This window comes from Arachis hypogaea, chromosome 4 (assembly GCF_003086295.3).
Source record: "Arachis hypogaea cultivar Tifrunner chromosome 4, arahy.Tifrunner.gnm2.J5K5, whole genome shotgun sequence".
In the NCBI taxonomy this organism is placed as follows: Eukaryota; Viridiplantae; Streptophyta; class Magnoliopsida; order Fabales; family Fabaceae; genus Arachis; species Arachis hypogaea.
Genome location: NC_092039.1, coordinates 50,221,281 through 50,249,129, shown reverse-complemented (window position 1 = coordinate 50,249,129; position 27,849 = coordinate 50,221,281). Strand labels below are relative to the sequence as shown.

The window sequence follows — 27,849 nt, the reverse complement described above, 5'->3', positions numbered from 1 at the left end:
GTAATTTCTTAATATCTCTTTTTTCTATATTTCCATCTGCATTGCTATCTTTATAGGGTGTTGCTTCAACTTCTAAGTCTTTTCCAATTTGTATTTTAATAGTTTCTTTAGAGGGATATTCAGATTCTATTACTGATCCTGAGCTTGTTTTCCAAACAACAGTTGGCTTTGTTAAAGGACATAATTTCTTATCGGGTTTGGAGTAATAATTAACATACCAGTCAAAGAAGTATAAGCTAATTCTATTTTCTTTCATAAAATCATAGAATAGTTCTCTTAGTCTAATAACTTCATTTTCTGAATGGTTGGTAAAATACCAATCTCTTAGTGATTTATTATAATCAGCATTAAAATCTTGTCTTATCCACTCTTTATCAATCTCAAATGGTTCTTCCTTTATAATTCCTGATAATGTTGAAACTATTAGTCATAGAAATTCTATAGATAACTCATCAATAGGAACTATTGATGATATTGTAGGAATTGACAACAGAAGGCCACATATAGCCACTGCTGTATATAAATCACCTTCAGAATTTGATCCAAGGGAATCACAAGTTTTATCACCTGTTCAAGAAGTCCCTAAGTTGGCACCCAGGCTAGCCTATACTCTATACTTACCTAGTCCCTCTAAACTACTAAAGCGAGGGGAAGTACATTCTAAGTCTTCAAAACTCAAGTCAGGTGGAATGTCATCAAAAGGTGGAACATCATATACTACTCCTTTGCACGATCATATGTCATCAAAGAGCTTCTCTCAAGTACTTCATCGAGTGGCCACATAACAGCAACATCGTATGGAGGACTTAGGCTATAGTTTGTAGATAAGCAGGGTGCAGACGTTGGCTGGCCTCACAGTATATACATATAAATAGGTAACAGAGTCCGCTCTAGACTCAGAAGACTACCTAGAGCAAAATCCTCTTTGCACAACACTCATCAGCAAACTACGGAAGGGTACTCATGCTTCCATCTGAAGGGGAAAGGGAGAGAGAAGGGGTAAGAACTGGGGAGTTCTTAATAGGGCCGGGGTTATTAGTTACATTCATTAATTATGTGTTGTTTATCAAATAAATAGCAGAATACTGAGAAGCAGTAGACAGAAGAAACAGATAAATAGAGAAAATAAAGAAAACAAAAAGTAAAACACAAACAAAAGAATACAAGAAAATAAAACACAGACACAGAGAATAGAATGAAAACAAAGAAGGCATACATTCAAACAACAATCATAACAGAGGAAATGCGCAACCAAATATGATGCATGTCTAGCCCTAGTGCAGGTAATGAGCTCATCTGTCGGTTATATACCCGCTCTCGACGTTACCCAGCAACCTCTGTCTTGCAGGGTAACCACTACAAGCAACCTTTGTCTTGCAGGGCGGCACTTATTAGCCGATATACGCCCAACACACTCACTGTAAGCAACCTCTGTCTTACAGCACTGTAAGCAACCTCTGTCTAACAGGAGCAACAACACACTCATTGCAAGCAACCTCTGTCTTACAGGAGCACACTAATCTTGATACCTCTATAAGCAACCTCTGTCTTACAGCAAAACATTATAGCAAGGTATCCCAGGAAAGCATTCTCAGTGGTCGTACCACCATCTATCTGACTGTCTCAGTGCAGCAGATGATCATACAAATAACTGTGGAGTTGCCTTAATGCAACAAATGACCTTTCAACAGGCCCTCTGCTTTTTCTCTATTCTCTTTATCATATTACTCTTTTCTCTTTATATCTCTTTTCTCTGCTCTGATTACTCTGTTCTCTGTGTTTCTCTACTCTGCTCTGATTTTTCTGTTTAACGTATGTATTTAAAGCTTATGTAAATTTCGGTATGAATAGTTAGTCTATCCCAAGTATAGGTTTATTAAGTCTATACTAAAACAGTTTAACTTTTCATATAATATCTAACCCTATCTACAACTCAAGGACTAACTATATTGCCCTAGTTCGTTCACTAATCTCTGTCTGTTTTTCTGTCATTAAAACATTACAAACTTTTCTTTGGTTTTTATCTTTTCTTTAACTTTTTATCTTTCTTTTATCTTTGCCTCACTAATATGTTCTTACCACTACCTAAGTATTTTATGAAGGTAATTATGAGATTCTGCATTTAAAGTTGTCTTTCTAACGCTTTTACAGAAAACTGCCTTTTTTGTATTATTTTATTATTTTTATTAAAATATTATTTTTAATTAAATATATTATTTAATATTTTATTATTATTTATTATTTTATCATTAAATTTTCGAAAATTACTCTACTTTAACTTTTAACCTTTAAAATTTATTTTTTACCACCCATAACTTTAAATATTTCTACTTTAACCACCCTAACTTTTGGAAATTACTAAATAACCCCTCAAACACCAAAATAATTACAACCTTGCCCTTTTTAAGATCTAAAAGGTGTTCTTCAGTGTTCTTCATCACACTCAAAGTGTTCTTCGTGTTCTTCGTAAATTTTTCAGATTCTTTCTCTGTTTTTACCTGTTTTTCAGTCTTTTCAGCAACTGATTTTTATCATAATTCATAATAAATTCCCAGACACTAAAACCCCATCTTTATCACATGATTTCAACAAAAATTGAACCTCAATTTAAGGATTAGGGTTTGTTTTTTCCAGCTGCACTCAAGAACATGTTTCATAGCTTGAATATCATCAAATTTCATCAAAATTTCAACAAACTTTCACCAAGAATCACTCATATAAATCATCAATTTCAAGCACAGCCAAACTATATCATGATTAAACAACACAAACACAATCAATCAAGATTAAATTTGTCAAACCCTACCTGGTTTTTCTACTCCTAATTCAGTTAGACTTTCAGGTGGTCCTTAAGCACTTTTTCCTCCTAAATCACATCAAGAACAACTTTAAATCCAAAAACCCTCAACTAACCAAATCTCACTCAGCATGTTAGGAAGTGATTTCTAACCTTAAACTTGCTGGAAATTCACGTTTCTTGGCCCTCAAGTCATGTTAAGCATGATTCCAAAGGAAAAACATCAAGAAAACACATGTTTTGCATGGTTTTCCTTTAAAACCAAATTGAAGAGGGAGAGAGACAGCCATCTCACCTTATTTCCAACCTTGATAACTTTCATGGTTATGTAGAGGAAGAAGAGATGATCACTTTGGTAAAATCAGAGTTTTGATTTGAGTTTTAGTTCAGAAGAAATCAAGCTTTAAAGATTAAGTGTTCATGAAAGTTTCTCTCTTTTCTCTCTTGTTATTTTCGGCCAAAATGAAGAAATGAGACAGCCTTGGAGTGTCTTGGGGGTGTAGGGTGAGTTTTGATTCATTGGCTTGAAGGTGTATTAAAATAATATTAAAATATCGCAGGTGTATAACTACTAAAACTAGGTGTATCGGAACACACGTAAAAACATCTCTAAAAATTATTTTCTGAGCTACTAGAATAAAAGACACTAGTAACATATTTAATATGAGAATAGGTCATGTATGATGAGGCCTTATAATTGCTAAAATCATCAGAGAGTGCTGGTGTTAAGCTGCACCAGTAAACTGTGAACCCAGTTAAATCGATTTCCTGTTTTTAACTATAACTGACCAGGTAGCCTTATAATATCATTCAAGAAGCTTCTAATACTAATATAATGATAGTATTGTCCTATTATCTCTCTTCTCGCATGAATTGAGTCTGGTTCGTCAAGCTGAGACTATTTACGAAAAAGAGAATCAAAACTCCTAACCGATACGGTTCAAAAGCTAGGTTCTTCGTGATTGCGTTAGCGAGCTTGCCTCAGAAAAGGTTCTAGCTTAAAGATGACATAATGACAATGAGGATTGAGATACTTGATGATATAGCAGAAGTTCTCCCCTTACTGAACTTCTGGAGAAATCCATACTTTTAGAAAAGATCTGGCGTACTCGAAAATCAGGGTTGTTACAAAGGACACAGAGACACTAACAAGGGACACAACTTATTTTTTATTTTCTCTTTCATTATTCTTGTTAATTTTTTTATAATTATATTTTTTATTATTATATTTTTCATCTCAAATTTTTTGAATGAAAAAAATGAGAATAAATTAGATTTTCATAATTTTTTATAGTTTATCACCAAATAGAATACAAATACAGAAAATTTTATGTCTCTGTCCTTTATTTCTTGTTCTCAGTGTCTTATATCCTGTCTCGTTCTCAGAAACAAATGCAGCCATCGTGATGGAGACTAGATGTAGACTACGTTGCACTGGGTAGCTGAACCAGGATATATTTGTGTGTCATTCTCTACTCTCTCTTTTGTTTCTGATTTTGCACTATAGGAAACAAAATAAAGTATCTCCTGAATTCTCTACTAAACAACATTTCACTTTATCACAACTTGCAAGTAATTCTATTTTGGCAACTACTGCATCAGAAGACAAAACCAAAATCTCTCCTATTTTCTACTCTAAGAATCTCTACAAAATACAAAATATAAGGTTGAAAGCTAAATTAAAAGGGGTCGAGATTCAACCTCCCATTCTTTGAGCCACTGATATCCATCATGTTTAAACTTTAACTTTGTTTAATATTTAAATTAAAATATTTTATTTTATTTTATTTTTGTCTTCTGACTAATTTTTTAAAAAAATTACTTTTTTGTTGTTAACTTGTTATCTTTTTATTTTTATTATTATTTTTTTATTTTTATTATCAAATCACTACAATTACTACTGTGACAATTACAATTATGAATTTTGTTGTTACTTAAAATAAAATTATAATAGAAAAAATATTAAAAAAAATTTGACTAACAAACTACTAAAATATACTGAAATAAAATGTTTGAAATAAAAATAAAATATTTTAAATATAAAAAATAAAATTAAAATTTAAGTGAAATATTAAAGATTAAAATAATAGTTAAGTGACTAATAATTTATATCTGAGTTTTATATTTTTCACAAAAGTAAAGTTATGTACTAGTTTAGATCAAATCGACGATAGGATTTTCTGTGCTATGAATTATCTCTTTAAAGAGGTGGGAATAAAGATAAAAAGAGGTTTAAGTTTTGATTAGAAATTACTAAAGATTAAAATTAGAGTCTACACTTACTGCTTTGAGGTCATCAAATAAAAAAAGGATATATATATTTTCAAACATGGTATTACATCGAATGGTGAATTATATTATTAATAATAACATATATATATATATATATATATATATATATATATATATGACGAATTATTATTTCTTTTACTTAAGAGGAGTCTTTCTTTTCTAGTTTGGCCACGATGTTTTCTCTTATCAAATCCAAACGTCTAGAAATCCTTCAAAATTGGGGCAGGTAGGTTCTCTTTGCTTTGTCCTAGCTATGGGCCTATTAATTGTTAATTATTAATTAATATATAATTTAATAAGTAAATTAAAAATTAACAATGCCATGTCAAAACATAAAATGATAAAAAAAATTGTATGAATAATCATCTAAAAAATAAATATGATTAGACGAATATGTAAAACGAGAGTTATGTCATCAGTACATCAAAATTAAACTTAAAGAAAATTAACTAAAAATAAGTAATCATTATATATTAACATGGTAATTAGTAACTAAAATAATTTAATTTTCAATTTTTCATAGCAGAATAATTATCAGACTTTTCATCATGGTGCAGCATGTTTATATCATTCCTTTCAGTTTAGGCATTTAGTTATTATATAATTGAACAAACTTATGTTAACATTACAAACTAAAAGGCTAGCATTGTTGCAATTAAAATATGATGCTCTAAAGTAGTGTACTCTATTTGAGTGAATAAATCACACTAATTCCCGAAAAATTTTATTTAAATTACATGCGTTTTCTTTTATGGTTGGAAGGAAAGAAATAGAAAAGAAAGAAATGGAAAGAAAAGAAAAAAAGGAAAGAAATTGAGTGAATTTTAATTTTTCTTAGATGTGTTTGAATGAAAGGAAAATAAGAAAAAAAGAAATGTTATAAAAAGACAATTTTATTCTTATATTATAAAATATATTAAAAAAAGTAAAAGGGTAATATTGGAAGTAGAGAGAGAGATTTAGTTTTCTCTCCATTTTTTCTCCATTGATGGAGGAAAAAAAATTGGTGAGTCCCACCAATATTTTTCCACCCATTTTTCTTTTTCTCCTATTTCTCTCCTCAACCAAACAAGAGAAAATAACTATTTTCCTTCCAATTTCTTTTCTTCTCTTTTTTTTCTTCCATTTTCACCTCAAACAAACACAGTGTATTAATCTTTGAATGAATAATGAACCAAACAAAAATCACCAACATTTATGTTCTTTAATTTGTATTTTCATCACAATTATTTCCGCGGGAAGTGTATCGACTTAGGCATAAATTAACAACTAGACGAAACAATAGTATTATGAAATAAAAGTAAACTATCATTTTTACTTATAAAAATTTTAAAATTTGATAAATTTAGTTTAAAAAATTTAAAATTATACACATAAAAAATAAATTTTGTATGATAAAATTATTTAAATACTTCAAAAATATCTAAAAACTCTAAATTATACTTTTTCTAACCCTCAATTAACCTCACCCCTTATTTCTTCTAATTTCCAATGCAAGTACAAGCAACACAAATTCATTTTTTCTCTTGTTTCATTTATAATCATAAAATTTTAAGATGATGATATTGGAAGGATAAATAGCAGCACACACTTTATTTACAGTTCACAAAAATACAAAAAAAATACATGTTGAGGCTATTCAAATAAACATGAAGAATAAGAAGAAAAGTAATCCCATAACGCCAATGTAAATCCTTTAGGGTAGATGTTACAGTGCTGAACAAAAAAATTTTCAGCAGATGTGAAAGATGTGTGGACTTTTGGAGCGTTTGATGTGTGGCAGTGTAGTGTTAATACGCGTAGATAGAGATTGTCGGAGAGTGAGTTAATTAGAGATGTTAAATTATGAGTTAATGAAGGTGAGTAATATGTTAGACTTTTTAGTAATGCTGGAAGTTGTATTTTTAATAACGAAAAGTTATGTGTAGTACTATTGAATGGGTCACATTAGTGTACAGATCAAAGTGCGTACAGATATACAGATTTTTCTGTTCCATATGTCACGTATTGACACGTATTGGTTCCATGCTGCAGTGTGCAATTGGCTCAGAGGAGGTCCCAGGAGCTCATGGGAGGTACAAGGAGCCGGCTTGGTGGGGTTAAGTTGAACGGTGTTCTGAAGCCTACGCGTTCCGTTGGTTGGAGGCTGTTGTCATAGACCTTGTTTGGGCCGAAAAAAATAAGGCCGGAACCCATGAGTTGGTTCTTGACTTCGATAGTGTGCTAACAGGGAAGGAAATCCCTAGGTTAAGTGCGAAGGATCGCCGTCGCTGGTGTTATTCCTGCTGCTCCTGGCCGTGGCGCGCGAGATAAGGCTGGGTTCGAAGTCGTAGGAGGCGGTGTAGGTGCTGGCCGAGTGCACGAAGCCCTAGTTTCGCGTTGGAGTTGTGGAGTGGGGGAGCAGCGATTAATCAGCTGGTAAGTAAGGAGTAGCATTGCCCCCTTTCTTATTCATCCTCCGTAGATGTCATTTAATAATGCGCACATGTGTAAGAATATGTGGAACATAAATGATGTATTGATCTTTGTTCTATAATTGCATATGTGTGAGAATATAGTGGATAAGATAAGTAATATGTTGATGTTGCGGTGGTTGAATGTTGAATCCAAATGTAAAATTAAAAAAATATGTTTGAGCAGGTAAAGAAATGAAGGAACAAGCACTGCAATTATTAGATAAACAAGTATAGAGAATTAAGTTTGGTTTTATGCATGATGAATCTTGCTTATGAAATTGGTTGTTATTTTGGGAGCTAACCGGATGGTAGGTAGGATGATGGAACTTAGATTTTTTGTTTCATATGAGACATGCCATGTATGCAAATGACAATGAAGCGTGTATAGGAGGAATAGTTATACATTGAAGTACATGCTAGTTGTTAAAGTTTTTTTATTGATGTGATTATTTGGTGGAGAGGGTGTTTCACCCATTTGTGTATAGTTTGGGTGAGAACCCTATTATGCCTAAGATGGGGTTTGGGTTGCTAGTGTTTCTGTTGAAGTTAGTTAAGAAAAGTTAAAGTTGCCACGCTTTAGATAGGGGATAAAAATTGGATGAACCTTGTCTTGCAAGGAACACATCGTCATTCGAATTAAGTTTACTCAGTTAAGTAAGAGAGGTGACCGTAGCTAGTTTGTTGATGGTTCAGGTATGCCCATAACTTTTTGGTTGTTCGTGTGAATGTGTCGATGAATTAACTAGTTATAGACGTTGTAATTAGTTATGATGAGTTATTGTTTGTGAAAGCGAGATAAATGGTTGCTGAATTTTCTCTTAAATTAGATTCAATGAAGTGATATTGTGCCTTATTTATGGAAGTGAAAAATTCCTCCTGCCTGGTATTTGTGGTATATGCTTTTAGTTTATATCTTCTGCGATTATGAGTTGTATGTCTCTGGATTTTATGGATTCAGGGTAGGTCACACAGCATTGGCCGATGGATGTCAACCACATGTTCGATATTGAGGGTCATGAGTCCGATGGGGGCAGTTCCGATGAATTTTTGGGACATTATCGTGGTATTGACGATGAATACGATGACATGGACGACATGGATCCCGGAGGTGGTCTCGAAGCAAGGGAGCAAGGTACTGCGGATGCTGCAAATTGCAAGGAGTCTGGTGGTATAAATGACGTGGCAAGCGGTACGACAAGCAGGCAAGTCATTGCGAATGACTTCTTGGGTAGAGAGTTTGCGACGGAGGAAGATGCTTATGCTGCATACAAGGAGTTTGCGAAATTTTGGGGCTTTGGAGTTCGAAGGGAGTTGTAGCTCGGGTTAATGGGGTTGTGGTCAGAAGAGACTTTTTTTGCCATCAACAAGGGACAAGACATGCTAAGCACTATGATCGTCCTAAGCGAGTAAGGGAGGAGAGGCTTGAGAGCCAGACGGATTCTAAGGCAAAGTTGAAGATCAATTACGATGTGCAACACAACGTGTGGAAGGTGAGAACCATCATGGGTGAACACAACCACGAGCTTGCCCCGGCGATGTTCACACATCTCCTCCCAATTCACCAGAAGATGAGTGTGGGCGACAAGGCATAGGTGGATAGTTTCAAGCAATTTGGGATTGCAACCTCGAAAATAGTGGCTTACATGGCTGGACAGTCTGGCGGGTATGCCATGCTTCGATTTACGAAGCGGGATTTGTATAATTATATGCATGGGCAAAGGGTTGCACGAATATGTGATGGTGATGCAACAGCAACTATTAGTTACTTGGAGGGCAAGGCAAATGCGGACATGATGACGGTCGCACGTTACACACGCACCGTGGAGAATCGTTTGGGTAGCTTATTTTGGGCGGATGGTGAGATGATTTCGGATTATCAGGTCTTTGGTTGTAACACCCTACCATACAGAGTCTTATTCTTAAGCCATAATTCAGAGATGGCAAGGTATTACGACCTCTAAAATAAAAATTTAGTACGTATAGTAGTATGAATGATTGATTATAACTAGGAGCCTTTGTAGAAAAAGGGGTAAACAAAAATCGCAACTCGAAAGCGCAGCACTCCGATCGATAACATAACGAACAAGGATAAACCAACGCGAGATTATATATATACAAAGGAGTGTCAAAAACAGGAATATCAAGACTCAAAATCCGGCTGCGAAGATAACCGGTCCGAGCATAGCAATATATACATATGATAAAATAAGGAAAACCCCAAAGGAAACCCAAAGGGACACAAATACAGAAACCTATTCTCCAAAATCTCCCATAAGAGGAGTCATCACAGTTTGTATTATTTAATGGAGATAAAAGTATCTAAGCAAAACATATAAACCAAAACATAGTCCCGAGAATAAAGGATCTTTGCAAATCTAGAAGTCTCCAGCATGCCTCAGCGGGAAACCTCACGTCCTGCATCTAAAAACCACAAAATCCGCATGGGTGAGAACCAGAGGTCCCCAGCATGGTAACAGCTTCCACATATATAATACATAATAATAGAGAAAAGCCAAAGGCAATCCTAGAACTTCCTCTAGATAATATCAAAGCTTATAAACAAGCTAAACCATAAGTGGCGACTGACTAAAGATTCTTCAGTCTAATTAATACTTCCCTTTCCAATTCCTTTAGACTTCCTAACCACCAGCAAAAGTATAATGTAGCAAACACAGTTATATCAAACAAGAAATATACAAATAGGAACAAATAAGGCATTTAGACAATTAGCAAGTAATATGCAGTCAAATAGGCAATCTCAAACAATTCATATAGTATGCATATGATGAATGCCTGTCCCTAGTGGCTGATGATATCATCTGTCGGTTATAGAGCCAACCCGATAAGTCCTGGTAGCTAACCATTGGACTGTCCCTCTGTCGTGTCTGCCCAACCCGAGTTATACTCAATATAAATTTGATCATAATCATGATCCATATCCATCACCCTCACTGGTGAATATTTATGGGGGTGAGCCCATCCAGGGCTTTCACAGTGCCCGGCCACCCTGACGACATAGGGTCAAAAGAGCTTCGAGTCTCAACCTGGAGCATGTGGTGGCTAGCCACTGCTTCCTTCCAGGGAAACTCTCATCTCCAACAGTGGAAGTGCAACATTCACAATTCATTCAACATCATATATGCATTTATACTTAGCCATAATCATGGCTCTGCCGTAACACGGCAATAATCTAGCCATCCGGCTCACGGTTAAATCCATAACCAGTCAATTCATTAACAATTACGGCCCTTCGGCCCATGGCATAACAAGCACTTCCACCACCATCCTCCGTATCTCACATAATCATCTTTGATCCTCATTGATCATTCATTTTTCCCTTGCTTCACTTGCAAGTTACCACATCCCCTAGCTCATTTTCTCATTGCTAGGCATATCATAATGATTTAAGACATAAGTGGTGAGATCGGAGGCTTAAAAGTATGAAGTTTGGCTTTTAAAACTCAAAAATCAACTTTGGGATGAAAACAGGGTCACGCGTATGCGCACTCCACGCGCACGCGTGGATGGCCACAAAATCCATCAACGCATATGTGTCATACACGCTAACGCATGGATTAAAAAATAGCCAAGCGACGCGCACGCGTCAGCCACGCGTACGCGTGGGTGCTCTCGTGCCCAGTCACAAAACTGGCACAATTATGGCACAACTCTCTGGAAAATGGTTGGGCATTGGGTGCAGCACATCGGCGCGCCCGCACACACCACGTGCACGCGTGGATGGCGCTTTCTTGAAGAACGGCGCGTACGCACCAAGTGCACCAAGTGGATCACATTTTGGGCTTTCTAGAATAAATTCTCATTTATGGATTAATTAGCCGTTAATTAACTGGGTCTTACATTCTACCCACCTAATTGGGAATTTTGACCACAAAATTCAAATGCAATTACCTGAGAATAAGTGCGGATAATCCGTTCGCATCTCCGACTCAAGTTCCCAAGTGTGTTCCTTAACACCGCCTCGACTTCATGCCACTTTTACTAATGAAACCTCTTTTCCACGCAACAGTTTGATACTAGTATCATCAATTCTGACTGGAGCCATTGGAAGCGTCAAATCTTCTCTTAACTGAACCGATTCAGGTTCTAACACATGGCTGGCATCAGGAGTGTAGTTCCGAAGCTGTGACACGTGAAACACGTCGTGCAGGTTCGAAAGATGAGGTGGTAGAGCCATCCGATACGCCACCAGTCTGACCCTCTCCAGGATCTGAAATGCACCAATGTATCAAGGATTCAACTTCTTTGCTTTAATCGCCCTACCTACTCTCGTGGTCGGAGTAACCTTAAGGAAAACATGGTCTCCTTCCTCAAATTCTAAGGGCTTTTGCCTCTGATTGGCGTAACTCTTTTGATGACTCTGCGCCGTAAGCATCCTATCTCGGATTTTCTTGACTTGTTCAGTGGTCTCAGCTATCATTTCCGGCCCCAACAAGCCTTTCTCCCCAGCTTCATACCAACATAGTGGAGATTGACATTTCCTCCCATACAAGGCCTCATACGGAGCCATTCCGATGCTCGCATGATAACTATTATTGTATGCAAACTCCACTAATGGCATATACCGATTCCAACTCGCCGGTTGGTCCAAAACACAAGCTCTCAATATATCCTCTAGTGTTGGATCGTCCTCTCTGATTGACCATCTGTTTGAGGATGGTAAGTCGTGCTCAAGCTTAGTCGGGTTCCAAAAGCATTCTGAAATGCACCCCAAAACCTTGAAGTGAAACGAGGATCTCTATCAGAGATTATAGTAGCAAGTACACCATGAAGTCTCACAATATCTTTTATGTATAACCGTGCTAGCTCTTCAAGGGTGTAAGTTATACGAATGGGTAAAAAGTGAGCTGACTTCGCCAGTCGGTCCACAATCACCCAGATAGCATCGAAACCAGCCCTAGTCCTTGGCAATCCTGACACGAAGTCCATTGCAATACTTTCCCACTTTCATTGTGGAATCTCTAAAGGTTGCAACATACCGGCAGGCCTTTTATGTTCAATCTTTACCTTTTGACAAGTTAAGCACCTTGAAACATATTCCGCCACATCATTTTTCATACCCGGTCACCAAAACATCGCCTTTAAATCATGGTACATTTTAGTACTTCCCGGGTGAATGGAGAATCCACTTTTGTGTGCCTCCTTTAAGATATCCTGCATCAAAGTGCCAACATCTGGCACAATGATCCTACCCTTGAATCTCCATAACCTATCTTTTTCTTCCGACACTCTCCACTGTTTTCCTTGCTCAATGGCCGGTAACACCTTTGACAATGCGTCATCATCCTCATGAGCCTTCAGGAGTTCGGACTTAAAGTCACTCGAGATATGTAATCGACTCAAACACAGAGTCCCAGACACTTCTTGGACACCAATTTTCAGACTCTCGAACTCCTTGAGCAACTTTTCTTCTTGAAATGTCATCCAAGCAGTATACAGCGACTTCCGACTCAACGCATCCGCTACTATATTCGCCTTTCCCGGATGGTAATGCAACTCAAAGTCATAGTCCTTTAACAATTCCATCCACCTCCTCTGCCTCATATTAAGCTCTTTCTGATCAAAGAGGTACTTCAAGCTCTTATGATCAGAGAAAACTTGGAACTTAACCCCATAGAGGTAATGCCTCCACACCTTTAGGGCAAACACGACCGCAGCAAGCTCTAAATCGTGCGTAGGATAATTAACTTCATGCAGTCTCAACTGCCGTGAGGCATACGCCACCACATTATGATGCTACATCAGCACGCACCCTAGACCCTTCAATGAGGCTTCACAGTATACCTCAAATGGCTCGTTCGGCTCAGGTAACACTAACACAGGTGCAGTGGTCAACTTTTTCTTCAATGTCTGAAAGCTTTCCTCGCATTCAGGAGTCCAAACAAACGGAGTGTCTTTGCGAGTTAACTTTGTCATTGGCAAAGCTATCTGTGAAAATTCCTTGATAAACCTTCGGTAATAGCCAGCTAAGCCCAGAAAACTCCTTATCTCTGTTACGGTGGTTGGTTTTCTTCCAATCCATCACAGCCTCCACCTTAGTTGGATCTACGGCTATTCCCTTCTTGCTCACCACGTGGCCCAAAAACTTCACCTCACTCTTCCAAAACTCACACTTAGACAGTTTTGCATAGAGTTTCTTCTCCTTTAGAATCTGCAACACGGTCTTCAAGTGTTCCGCATGCTCTTCTTCAGTTTTGGAATAAATTAGTATGTCGTCAATGAAGACAACAACAAATTTATCCAGAAACGGACGGAAAACTCTGTTCATGTAATCCATGAATACTGTAGGAGCGTTCGTCAACCCAAAGGACGTTACAGTGTACTCGTAATGACCATAACGAGTCTTGAAAGCGGTCTTAGGGATATCCTCACCCCTCACCCTTATCTGGTGATAACCGGATCGCAAATCGATCTTGGAGAAAACTCCAGCTCCTTGTAACTGATCCATGAGATCATCAATTCTCGGCAATGTGTACTTATTCTTTATTGTAACCTTGTTCAGCTGCCTGTAATCCACACAGAGCCGCATACTCCCATCTTTCTTCTTTACCAGTAGCACTGGTGCACCCCACGGAGAGACACTTGGTCGTATAAAATTCTTTCCTAACAAATCCTCTAACTGAGACTTTAGCTCGTCCATCTCTAACGGTGACATCCTATAAAGAGAACTTGAGATTGGTCTTGCCCCAGGCACCAATTCAATAGCAAACTCGACCTCTCGGTTAGGTGGAAATTTATCAATATCATCAGGAAATACTTCCAGAAACTCACACACAACCGAAATCTATTCCAACCTTTGATCATCACCCGAAACACCTGCGGTTAACAACAGGATACCCTGACATTCGGTTCCGGAATAGTTCACCATCATCGAATTCAAGTAATAATTATTCACCACGACCGGCCCTTCTGTATCTTCCGGCATAAAGTACATCGACTTTGTAGAACAATCAAGCAGGACATGGTTCTCAGATAACCAGTTGGTGCACGAAATTGTGATCATCAATGGCGCCATCAACATGGTACGCTCAATTACAATCTCAACTTTTTATCACAACTTTGTACAACTAACCAGCAAGTGCACTGGGTCATCCAAGTAATAAACCTTACGCGAGTAAGGGTCGATCCCATTGAGGTTGTTGGTATGAAGCAAGCTATGGTCATCTTGTAAATCTCAGTTAGGCGGATTCAAATGGTTATGGAGGATTAATGATTAAAAGATAAATAAAACATACAGTAAAGATAGAGATACTTATGTAATTCATTGGTGAGAATTTCAGATGAGCGTATGGAGATGCTTTGTCCCTTCCATCTCTCTGCTTTCCTACTGTCTTCATCCAATCCTTCTTACTCCTTTCCATGGCAAGCTGTATGTTGGGCATCACCGTTGTCAATGGTTACAGTCCCGTCCTCTCAGTGAAAATGTTCAACGCGCTCTGTCACAGCACGGCCAATCATCTGTCGGTTCTTAATCAGGTTGGAATAGAATCCAGTGATTCTTTTGCGTCTGTCACTAACGCCTAGCCTTCAGGAGTTTGAAGCTCGTCACAGTCATTCAATCCTCGAATCCTACTCAGAATACCACAGACAAGGTCTAGACCTTCTGGATTCTCTTGAATGCCGCCATTAATTCTAGCTTATACCACGAAGATTCTGATTAAGGAATCCAAGAGATAAACATTCAAGCCTTGTTTGCTTGTAGAACAAAAGTGGTTGTCAGGCACGCATTCATAAGTGAGAATGATGATGAGCATCACATAATCATCACATTCATCATGTTCTTGAGTGCGAATGAATATCTTAGAACAAGAATGAGCTGAATTGAGTAGAAGAATAATAGTAATTGCATTAACACTCGAGGTACAGCAGAGCTCCATACCTTAATCTATGGTGTGTAGAAACTCCACCGTTGAAAATACATAAGAACAAGGTCTAGGCATGGCCGAATGGCCAGCCTCCCATAATCTAAGAACTAGACGTCCAAAGATGATCCTCAGATCTAAATTGATCAAAAGATTCCAGGATGTCAAATACAATGGTAAAAGGTCCTATTTGTAGATAACTAGTAGCTTAAGGTTTACAAAAATGAGTAAATGACAAAAAAATCCACATCCGGGTCCACTTGGTGTGTGCTTGGGCTAAGCATTAAAGCTTTCATGTGTAGAGACTTTTCTTGGAGTTAAACGCCAGCTTTTGTGCTAGTTTGGGCATTTAACTCCCATTCTTGTGCCAGTTCCGGTGTTTAACGCCGGGCAGTCTTGAGCTGATTTGGAACGCCGGTTTGGGCCATCAAATCTCAGGCAAAGTATGGACTATTATATATTGCTGGAAAGCCCAGAATGTCTAATTTCCAACGCAATTAAGAGCTCACCAATTGAGCTTCTGTAGCTCCAGAAAATCCACTTTGAGTGTAGGGAGGTCAGAATCCAACAGCATCTGCAGTCCTTTTCAGCCTCTGAATCAAATTTTTGCTCAGGTCCTTAAATTTCAGCCAGAAAATACCTGAAATCACAGAAAAACACACAAACTCATAGTAAAGTCTAGAAAAGTGAATTTTAACTAAAAACTAATAAAAATATAATAAAAACTAACTAAAACATTCTAAAAACATACTAAAAACAATGCCAAAAAACGTATAAATTATCCGCTCACCACAACACCAAACTTGAAATTCAGAATGATTGGCTTCTATAGGAACTCAGAATTCAGATAGTGTTATTGATTCTCCTAGTTAAGTATGATGATTCTTGAACACAGCTACTTTATGAGTCTTGGCCGTGGCCCAAAGCACTCTGTCTTCCAGTATTACCACCGGATACATACATGCCACAGACACATAACTGGTTGAACCTTTTCAGATTGTGACTCAGCTTTGCTAGAGTCCCCAATTAGAGGTGTCCAGGGTCCTTAAGCACACTCTTTTTGCCTTGGATCATGACTTTATTTTTACCCTTGCCTTTTGGCTTTTTTTTTATTTCTGCTTGCTTTCTCTCTCTCTTTTTTTTTTGTATTCACTGCTTTTTCTTGCTTCAAGAATCATTTTTATGATTTTTCAGATCCTCAGTAACATGTCTCATTTTTTCATCATTCTTTCAAGAGCCAACATTCATGAACAACAAATTCAAAAGACATATGCACTGTTCAAGCATACATTCAGAAGTCAAAGTATTGCCACCACATCAAAATAATTAATCTGTTATAAAATTCAAAATTCATGCAATTCTTCTCTTTTTCAATTAAGAACATTTTCCATTTAAGAAAGGTGATGGATTCATAGGACATTCATAACTTTAAGGCATAGACACTAAGACACTAATGATCATAAGACACAAACATAGATAAACATATGCATAAAAATTCGAAAAACAGAGAAATAAAGGACAAGGAGATTAAAGAACGGGTCCACCTTAGTGATGGCGGCTTGTTCTTCCTCTTGAAGATCGTATGGAGTGCTTGAGCTCCTCAATGTCTCTTCCTTGCCTTTGTTGCTCCTATCTCATGATTCTTTGATCTTCTCTAATTTCATGGAGGAGGATGGAATGTTCTTGGTGCTCCACCCTTAATTGTCCCATGTTGGAACTCAATTCTCCTAGGGAGGTGTTGATTTGATCCCAATAGTTTTGTGGAGGAAAGTGCATCCCTTGAGGCATCTCAGGGATTTCATGATGAGTGGGATCTCTTGTTTTCTCCATCCTTTTCTTAGTGATGGGCTTGTCCTCATCAATAAGGATGTCTCCCTCTATGTTAACTCCAACTGAATTACAGAGGTGACAAATGAGATGAGGGAAGGCTAACCTTGCCAAGGTAGAGGACTTGTCAGCCACCTTATAAAGTTCTTGGGATATAACCTCATGAACTTCTACTTCCTCTCCAATCATGATGCTATGAATCATGATAGCCCGTTCTATAGTGACTTCGGACCGGTTGCTAGTGGGAATGATTGAGCGTTGGATAAACTCCAACCATCCCCTAGCCACGGGCTTGAGGTCATGCCTTCTCAGTTGAACCGGCTTCCCTCTTGAATCTCTCTTTCATTGAGTGCCCTCTTCACAAATGTCTATGAGGACTTGGTCCAACCTTTGATCAAAGTTGACCCTTCTAGTGTAAGGATGTTCATCTCCTTGCATCATGGGCAAGTTCAATGCCAACCTTACATTTTCCAGACTAAAATCTAAGCATTTCCCTCGAACCATTGTAAGCCAATTCTTTGGGTCTGGGTTCACACTTTGATCATGGTTCTTGGTGATCCATGCATTGGCATAGAACTCTTGAACCATTAAGATTTTGACTTGTTGAATGGGGTTGGTAAGAACTTCCCAACCTCTTCTTCGGATCTCATGTCGGATCTCTGGATATTCACTCTTTTTGAATTTGAAAGGGACCTCGGGGATCACCTTCTTCATGGCCACAACTTCATAGAAGTGGTCTTGATGCACCCTTGAGATGAATCTCTCCATCTCCCATGACTCGGAGGTAGAAGCTTTTGCCTTCCCTTTCCTCTTTCTAGAGATTTCTCCGGCCTTAGATGCCATAAATGGTTATGAAAAAACAAAAAGCAATGCTTTTACCACACCAAACTTAGAAGGTTTGCTCATCCTCGAGAAAAAGAAGAAAGAAGAGAGTAGAAGAAGAAGAAATAGAGGAGATGGAGGTGGCTTTGTTTTTCGGCCAAGGGGGAGAAGTAGTGTGTAGGGTGTGTGAAAATGAAGGAGTGAAGATGGGTTTATATAGGGGTGGAGAGAGGGGTAAGGTTCGGCCATTATGGGTGGGTTTGGGAGGGAAAGTGGTTTGAATTTGAATGATGAGGTAGGTGGGGATTTATGAAAGATGGATGTGAGTGGTGAAGAGAATGGTGGGATTTGATAGGTGAGGGGTTTTTAGGGTAGAGATGTTGAGGTGATTGGTGAATGGGTGAAGAAGAGAGAGAGTGGTGGGGTAGGTGGGGATCCTGTGGGGTCCACAAATCCTGAGATGTCAAGGATAATTCATCCCTGCACCAAGTGGCGAGCAAAAATGCTCCTTCTGCCAATCCTGGCGTTAAACACCGGGCTGGTGCCCATTTTTGGCGTTTAATGCCAGCTTCTTGTCCATTCCTGGCGTTAAACGCCAGTCTGGTGCCCCTTTCTGGCGTTAAACGCCCAGAATAGTACCAGACTGGGCGTTAAACGCCCATTTGCTGTCTTCACTGGCATTTAAACGCCAGCAAGTTTTCCTCCAGGGTGTGCTATTTTTCTTTCTGTTTTTCATTCTGTTTTTGCTTTTTTCAATTGATTTTGTGACTTCCCATGATCATCAACCTATAGAAAACATAAAATAACAAAAGGAAAATAGATAAATATAACATTGGGTTGCCTCCCAACAAGCGCTTCTTTAATGTCATTAGCTTAATAGTGGGCCCTCATGGAGCCTCACAGATACTCAGAGCAATGTTGGAACCTCCCAACACCAAACTTAGAGTTTGACTGTGGGGGTTCAACACCAAACTTAGAATTTGGTTGTGGCCTCCCAACACCAAACTTAGAGTTTGACTGTGGGGGCTCTGTTTGACTCTGTTTTGAGAGAAGCTCTTCATGCTTCCTCTCCATGGTTACAGAGGGATATCCTTGAGCCTTAAACACAAGGGATTCTTCATTCACTTGAATGATCAATTCTCCTCTGTCAACATCAATCACAGCCTTTGCTGTGGCTAGGAAGGGTCTGCCAAGGATAATGGATTCATCCATGCACTTCCCAGTCTCTAGGACTATGAAAGCAGCAGGGATGTAATGATCTTCAATCTTTACCAGAACATCCTCTACAAGTCCATAAGCTTGTTTTCTTGAATTGTCTGCCATCTCTAGTGAGATTCTTGCAGCTTGTACCTCAAAGATCCCTAGCTTCTCCATTACAGAGAGAGGCATGAGGTTTATGCTTGACCCTAGGTCACACAGAGCCTTCTTGAAGGTCATGGTGCCTACTGTACAAGGTATTGAGAACTTCCTAGGGTCCTGTCTCTTTTGAGGTAATCTCTACCTAGTCGAGTCATCCAGTTCTTTGGTGAGCAAAGGGGGTTCATCTTCCCAAGTCTCATTACCAAATAACTAGTCATTTAGCTTCATGATTGCTCCAAGGTACTTAGCAACTTGCTCTTCAGTGACATCTTCGTCCTCTTCAGAGGAAGAATACTCATCAGAGCTCATGAATGGCAGAAGTAAATCCAATGGAATCTCAATGGTCTCAGTGTGAGCCTCAGATTCCCATGGTTCCTCATTAGGGAACTCATTGGAGGCCAGTGGACGTCCATTGAGGTCTTCCTCAGTGGCGTTCACTGCCTCTTTCTCCTCTCCAAATATGGCCATATTGATGGCCTTGCACTCTCCTTTTGGATTCTCTTCTGTATTGCTTGGAAGAGTACTAGGAGGGAGTTCAGTAACTTTCTTACTCAGCTGACCCACTTGTGCCTCCAAGTTTCTAATGGAGGATCTTGTTTCAGTCATGAAACTTTGAGTGGTTTTGATTAGATCAGAGACCATGGTTGCTAAGTCAGAGTGGTTCTGCTTAGAATTCTCTGTCTGTTGCTGAGAAAATGATGGAAAAGGCTTGCTATTGCTAAACCTGTTTCTTCCACCATTATTGTTGTTGAAACCTTGTTGAGGTCTCTGTTGATCCTTCCATGAGAGGTTTGGATGATTTCTCCATGAAGGATTATAGGTGTTTCGATAGGGTTTTCCCATGTAATTCACCTCTTCCATTGATGGGTTCTCAGGATCATAAGCTTCTTCTTCAGATGAAGCATCCTTAGTACTGCCTGGTGCAGCTTGCATTCCAGACAGACTTTGAGAAATCATATTGACTTGCTGAGTCAATATTTTGTTCTGAGCCAATATGGCATTCAGAGTATCAATCTCAAGAACTCCTTTCTTCTGATTCGTCGCATTGTTCACAGGATTCCTTTTAGAAGTGTACATGAATTGGTTATTTGCAACCATTTCAATGAGTTTTTGAGCTTCTGCAGGCGTCTTCTTCAGATGAAGAGATCCTCCAGCAGAGCTGTCCAATGACATATTGGACAGTTCAGACAGACCATCATAGAAGATACCTATGATGCTCTATTTAGAAAGCATGTCAGAAGGACACTTTCTGATCAATTGTTTGTATCTTTCCCAAGCTTCATAGAGGGATTCACCTTTCTTCTGTCTGAAGGTTTGGATTTCCACTATAAGCTTACTCAATTTTTGAGGTGGAAAGAACTTTGCCAAGAAGGCATTGACTAGCTTTTCCCAAGAGTTCAGGCTTTCTTTGGGTTGTGAGTCCAACCATATCCTAGCTCTGTCTCTTACAGAAAAAGGGAATAGCATAAGTCTGTAGACCTCAGGGTCAACCCCATTGGTCTTGACAGTGTCACAAATTTGCAAGAATTCAGCTAAAAACTGATAAGGATCTTCCAATAGAAGTCCATGGAACTTGCAATTCTGTTGCATTAGAGAAACTAATTGAGGCTTAAGCTCAAAGTTGTTTGCTCCAATGGCAGGGATAGAGATGCTTCTCCCATAGAAGTCGGGAGTAGGTGCAGTAAAGTCACCCAGCACCTTCCTTGCATTGTTGGCATTGTTGTTGTTTTCGGCTGCCATGTCTTCTTCTTTTTGAAGATTTCTGTTAGGTCCTCTATAGAGAGTAGTGCTTTAGCTTCTCTTAGCTTTCGCTTCAAGGTCCTTTCAGGTTCAGGGTCAGCCTCAACAAGAATGCCTTTGTTTTTGTTCCTGCTCATATGAAAGAGAAGAAAACAAGAAAATATGGAGTCCTCTATGTCACACTATAGAGATTCCTTGAGGTGTCAGAGGAAAAGAAGAATAGAAGTAGGAGGTAGAAGAATTCAAACTTATCAAGAGAGATAGAGTTCGAATTGTGCATTGAGGAGGAGTGTTAGTCCATAAATAGAAGGATGTGAGAAGAGGGGAAGAAATTTTTTGAAAATTAAAGTGAATTAATTAAAAGAAATTTTGAAAAATGGTAATTGATTTTCGAAAACTAAGATTGGGAAAGAAATTAAGTAAAATTTGAAAAAGATTTTGAAATTAGAAATCAAAAAGATATGATTGAAAACTATTTTGAAAAAGATGTGATTAAGAAGATATGATTGAAAAGTTATGGTTTTAAAAAGATATGATTGAAAAGATATGATTGAAAAACAATTTAAAAAGATTTGATTTTTAAAATTAATGACTTGGCTAACAAGAAATTTAAAAGATATGATTCAGACATTAAACCTTTCTCAACAGAAAAGGCAACACACTTGAAATGATGAATCAAATCATTAATTGTTAGCAAGTATTTTTGAAAATATAAAGAAATTGATTTTGAAAATATATGATTGAAAATATATGATTTGAAAAATATTTGATTTTGAAAAATTATGGAAACTTGAAAAAAATTTGAATTAAAAACAAAATCTTCCCTCTTGTGCCATCCTGGCATTAAACGCCCAGAATGGATACCATTCTGGGCGTTTAACGCCCAAAATGCTACCCTTTTGGGCGTTAAACGCTCAGCCAGGTGCCCTGGCTGGCGTTTAAACGCCAGTTTTCCTTCTTCACTGGGCGTTTTGAACGCCCAGCTTTTTCTGTGTGATTCCTCTGCTGTATGTTCTGAATCTTCAATTCTCTGTATTATTGACTAGAAAAGACACACTTTTGAAATTTTTTTTTGGATTTTTAATGATGAGGAATAATCAAAATGCAACTAAAATCAAATAAACAATGCATGCAAGACACCAAACTTAGAAGTTTGTATACTATTGACACTAACAAGTTGATAATGTATATGAGAAACAACAAAACACACAAAACAAGAGATTTTCAAGATCAGAGCAAGTAAATCATCAAGAACAACTTGAAGATCAATGAAGACACATGAAAAATGCAAGAAGAACAGAAACATGCAATTGACATCAAACCTAAAATGAGACATTAGACTCAAACAAGAAACATAAAATATTTTTTATTTTTATGACTTTGTAATTTTTTTGGATTTTTTGAAAATTATATGGAAAAGAAAATAAAGAGATTCAAAATTTTTAATAAGAATTCCAGGAATCATGCAATGTTAGTCTAAAGCTTTAGTCTAAAAGGATTAGACATGGCTAGCCAAGCTTCAACAAGACATTACATTCAAGAGCTAAATTGATGAAAATCAATCAGCTTTGGTGATGATAAAAACATCACCTTGAAACTCTAGAATTCATTCTTAAAAATTCTGAAGAAAAATACCTAATCTAAGCAACAAGATGAACTGTAAGTTGTCCAAACTTAAACAATCCCCGGCAACGGCGCCAAAAACTTGGTGCACGAAATTGTGATCATCAATGGCGCCATCAACATGGTACGCTCAATTGCAATCTCAACTCTTTATCACAACTTCGCACAACTAACCAGCAAGTGCACTGGGTCATCCAAGTAATAAACCTTACGCGAGTAAGGGTCGATCCCATGGAGATTGTTGGTATGAAGCAAGCTATGGTCATCTTGTAAATCTCAGTCAGGCGGATTCAAATGGTTATGGAGGATTAATGATTAAAAGATAAATAAAACATAAAGTAAAGATAGAGATACTTATGTAATTCGTTGGTGAGAATTTCAAATAAGCGTATGGAGATGCTTTGTCCCTTCCGTCTCTCTACTTTCCTACTGTCTTCATCCAATCCTTCTTACTCCTTTCCATGGCAAGCTATATGTTGGGCATCACCGTTGTCAATGGCTACAGTCCCGTCCTCTCAGTGAAAATGTTCAACACGCTCTGTCACAACACGGCTAATCATCTGTCGGTTCTCAATCAGGTTGGAATAGAATCCAGTGATTCTTTTGCGTCTGTCACTAACGCCAAGCCTTCAGGAGTTTGAAGCTTGTCACAGTCATTCAATCCTCGAATCCTACTCAGAATACCACAGACAAGGTTTAGACCTTCCGGATTCTCTTGAATGCCGCCATCAATTCTAGCTTATACCACGAAAATTCTGATTAAGGAATCCAAAAGATAAACATTCAAGCCTTGTTTGCTTGTAGAACGGAAGTGGTTGTCAGGCACGCGTTCATAAGTGAGAATGATGATGAGGGTCACATAATCATCACATTCATCATGTTCTTGGGTGCGAATGAATATCTTAGAACAAGAATGAGCTGAATTGAATAGAAGAACAATAGTAATTGCATTAACACTCGAGGTACAGCAGAGCGCCACAGCTTAATCTATGGTGTGTAGAAACTCCACCGTTGAAAATACATAAGAACAAGGTCTAGGCATGGCCGAATGGCCAGCCTCCCATAATCTAAGAACTAGACGTCCAAAGATGATCCTCAGATCTAAATTGATCAAAAGATTCCAGAATGTCAAATACAATGGTAAAAGGTCCTATTTGTAGATAACTAGTAGCTTAGGGTTTACAAAAATGAGTAAATGACATAAAAATCCACTTCCGGGCCCACTTGGTGTGTGCTTGGGCTAAGCATTGAAGCTTTCATGTGTAGAGACTTTTCTTGGAGTTAAATGCCAGCTTTTGTTCCAGTTTGGGCGTTTAACTCCCATTCTTGTGCCAGTTCCGGCGTTTAACACCGGGCAGTCTTGAGCTGATTTGGAACGCCGGTTTGGGCCATCAAATCTCAGGCAAGTATGGACTATTATATATTGCTGGAAAGCCCAGAATGTCTACTTTCCAACGCAATAAAGAGCGCACCAACTAGGCTTCTGTAGCTCCAGAAAATCCACTTCGAGTTTAGAGAGGTCGGAATCCAACAGCATCTGCAGTCCTTTTCAGCCTTTGAATCAGATTTTTGCTCAGGTCCCTAAATTTCAGCCAGAAAATACCTGAAATCATAGAAAAACACACAAACTCATAGTAAAGTCCAGAAAAGTGAATTTTAACTAAAAACTAATAAAAATATAATAAAAACTAACTAAAACATACTAAAAACATACTAAAAACAATGCCAAAAAGCGTATAAATTATCCGCTCATCACGTGTCCAATCCCAAGATAAGATCAAGACCGATCATTGGCAAGCAGACTAAATTATGAACAAATCACGCTGCTTGAACCTAAAGGAAACTTTCGGGCATCCTAGCCTAGTTACCATGGCTTCATGGGTAGCATTATACACTTTTAGGTCATAACTTAAGGTTACGATCTTCAATCCTAACTCATGGGCTTTCTCAAATGCAATGAATGAATGCGATGCTCCCGAATCAAATAAAGCATTTAAAGTTTGACTAGCCATTTCACAGTTACCTTGAATGAGTGTCTCGGATCCCTCGGCACCTATAGCTGAGGTGGTGAACACCCGACTAGTCTGTTGTTCCTTTCCAGCACCTTGTTTCTGCTTCTCCGGACAGTTGGTGGCTTTATGCCCCGCCTTTCCACAATTGTAGCACAAGCCCCATTCGGCCTTGCACGGGGTTCCCGGATGGTGATTCCCACAGCTGGTACAAGTTTGCTCATTCTGAGGCTGCTTCCCACACCTTTTTCCTTTGTAGTTGTTGTTGTTGGGCCTCCTGGAAGAGCCTCCCCTCTTGAAGAACGGACCTCTAGGTGCAAAGCTCTTCCCTCGGTTTTGTGGGAATGAACCTTTGTGACTCCCTCTCTCAGCAGTTGCCTTCTTCACACACTCTTCAGCAACTCTGCACTTGTTCACCAACTCGGAGAAAGTCCTGATCTTCATTGGTCCTTCTGAACTGAAGATATCATTCCGGAGTCCTCCTTCATACTTAACACACTTCCATTCCTCATATTCCACCAGAGTCCCTTGGCACATATGAGAGAACCTGAACAGCTCTTCAAACTTGTCAGTATACTCTGATACGGACATGGTACCCTGCTTCAGCTATAGTAACTCAAGTTCCTTAGACGTCCTGGCAAAAGTCAGAAAGTACTTCTTATAGAACTCCTCTCAGAAGACATTCCAGGTGATATAGTCATCACCCTGCTGCAGAAGACATCAGATACCTTGCCACCAATGCGACGCTTCACCGGTGAGCATATAGGTAGCAAACTTGACACGCTGTCCTTCAGGTACCACTTGTGCTTGCAGTGCTCGCTCTATAGCCTGAAACCATGTATCAGCCTCAGTCGGGCTAGTAGTTCCCTTGAACTTAGGCAGATTAACCTTCAAAAAGTTTGCCAGTGTCATCGGGCCCTGAACTCCGCCTCCATCATTACCATGGTTGTTCATCTGTTAACGAAGAGCCTCAGCAGTGGATTGCATAGCAGCAGCCATATTCTCCAATGCCGTCATAAAGTTCACCGGGTCATTAGGGTTAATCTCCAGCGCACGAGCATTAGTACGACCTCTATCACGGCCTCTACCGCATCCACGAGGCACCATCTGGTTCCTATACACACCAAACAATCAATATTAAGTTGATCAGTCTCAATATCGAAAGTCTAGTACTTTGGTGCACGAAATTTGAATCTCAATATCAAAATCAAGATTTCTTATGATCTGGTACCACTAACCAGCAAGTGCACTGGGTCGTCCAAGTAATACCTTACGTGAGTAAGGGTCGATCCCACGGAGATTATTGGTTTGAAGCAAGCTATGTTTATTTTATTATTCTTACTCAGGATATCAATTAAAATTATCAGTTTGAATTATTAGAAAAATAAAAGAGCGTGAAATAAATAATTGTTACTTTAATAATGGAGAATATGTTGGAGTTTTGGAGATGCTTCGTCTGCTTTATTTCAGCTTTTCTCTTGTAATCCTCTTCCCACACGAAAGGTTCCTTCCATGGCAAGCTCTATGTAGGGTGTCACCGTTGTCAATGGCTACCTCCCATCTTCTCAGTGAAAACGGTCTAAATGCTTTGTCACAGCACGTCTAATCATCTGTCGGTTCTCAATCAGGTTGGAATAGAATCCAATGATTCTTTTGCGTCTGTCACTAACGCCCAGCCTTCAGGAGTTTGAAACTCGTCACAGTCATCTAATCCCAGAATCCTACTCGGAATACCACAGACAAGGTTTAGACTTTCCGGATTCTCATGAATGCCGCCATCAATCCGGCTTATACCACGAAGATTCTGATTAAAGAATCTAAGAGATACTCATTCAATCTAATGTAGAACGGATGTGGTTGTCAGGCACATGTTCATGGATTGAGGAAGGTGATGAGTGTCACAGATCATCACCTTCTTCATAGTTAAGCGCGAATGAACATCTTAGATAAGAACAAGCGTGTTTGAATGGAAAACAGAAGTAATTGCATTAATTCATCGAGACGCTACAGAGCTCCTCACCCCCAACAATGGAGTTTAGAGACTCATGCCGTCAAAGAGTATAAAATTCAGATCTAAAAATGTCATGAGATGCAAAATAAGTCTCTAAAAGTTGTTTAAATACTAAACTAGTAACCTAGGTTTATAGAAAATGAGTAGACTAAGATAATTGGTGCAGAAATCCACTTCTGGGGCCCACTTGGTGTGTGCTGGGGCTGAGACTTAAGCTTCTCACGTGCCTGGGCTGTTTCTGGAGTTGAACGCCAGGTTGTAACATGTTTTGGGCGCTGGACTCCAACTTGTAACCTGTTTCTGGCGCTGGGCGCCAGACTGCAACATGGAACTGGCATTGAACGCCAGTTTACATCGTCTATCTTCGCGCAAAGTATAAACTATTATATATTTCTGGAAAGCCCTGGATGTCTACTTTCCAACCCAATTGAGAGCGCGTCAATTGGACTCTTGTGGCTCTAAAATATCCATTCCAAGTACAGTGAGGTCAGGATCCAACAACATCAGCAGTCCTTTTTCAGCCTAACTCAGATTTTTGCTCAGCTCCCTCAATTTCAGCCAAAAAATATCTGAAATCACAGGAAAACACACAAAATCATAGTAAAGTCCAAAAATATGATTTTTGCTTAAAAACTAATAAAATTATATTAAAAACTTATAAAAACATGCTAACATCTACATGAAATTACTCCCAAAAAGCGTATAAAATATCCGCTTATCAGAACACCAAACTTGAATTGTTGCTTGTCCTCAAGCAACTAGATAGATAAAATAGAATGAAAAGAAACTAAGAAGCAATAATATCTCAGAGTTCAAGTGAAGCTCAGATTTTAGTTAGATGAGCGGGGCTGGTAGCTTTTTGCTTCTGAACAGTTTTGGCATCTCACTTTATCCTTTGAAATTCAGAATGATTGGCATCCATAGGAACTCAGAGTTCAGATAGTATTATTAATTCTCCTAGTGTAGTATGTTGATTCCTGAACACAGTTACTTTATGAGTCTTGGCCGTGGCCTTAAGCACTTTGTTTTCCAG

At 38.5% G+C, this 27,849-nt stretch overlaps 1 non-coding gene across 1 annotated transcript; it reads left to right on the top strand.

Annotated features, from left to right (window-relative positions):
• The first annotated feature begins 20,660 nt into the window (after positions 1 to 20,660).
• On the top strand, positions 20,661 to 20,768 carry LOC112798692 (small nucleolar RNA R71). Its single transcript, XR_003200291.1, has one exon. It is a non-coding gene; the product is annotated as a small nucleolar RNA R71 (small nucleolar RNA).
• The last annotated feature ends 7,081 nt before the right edge of the window (positions 20,769 to 27,849 follow it).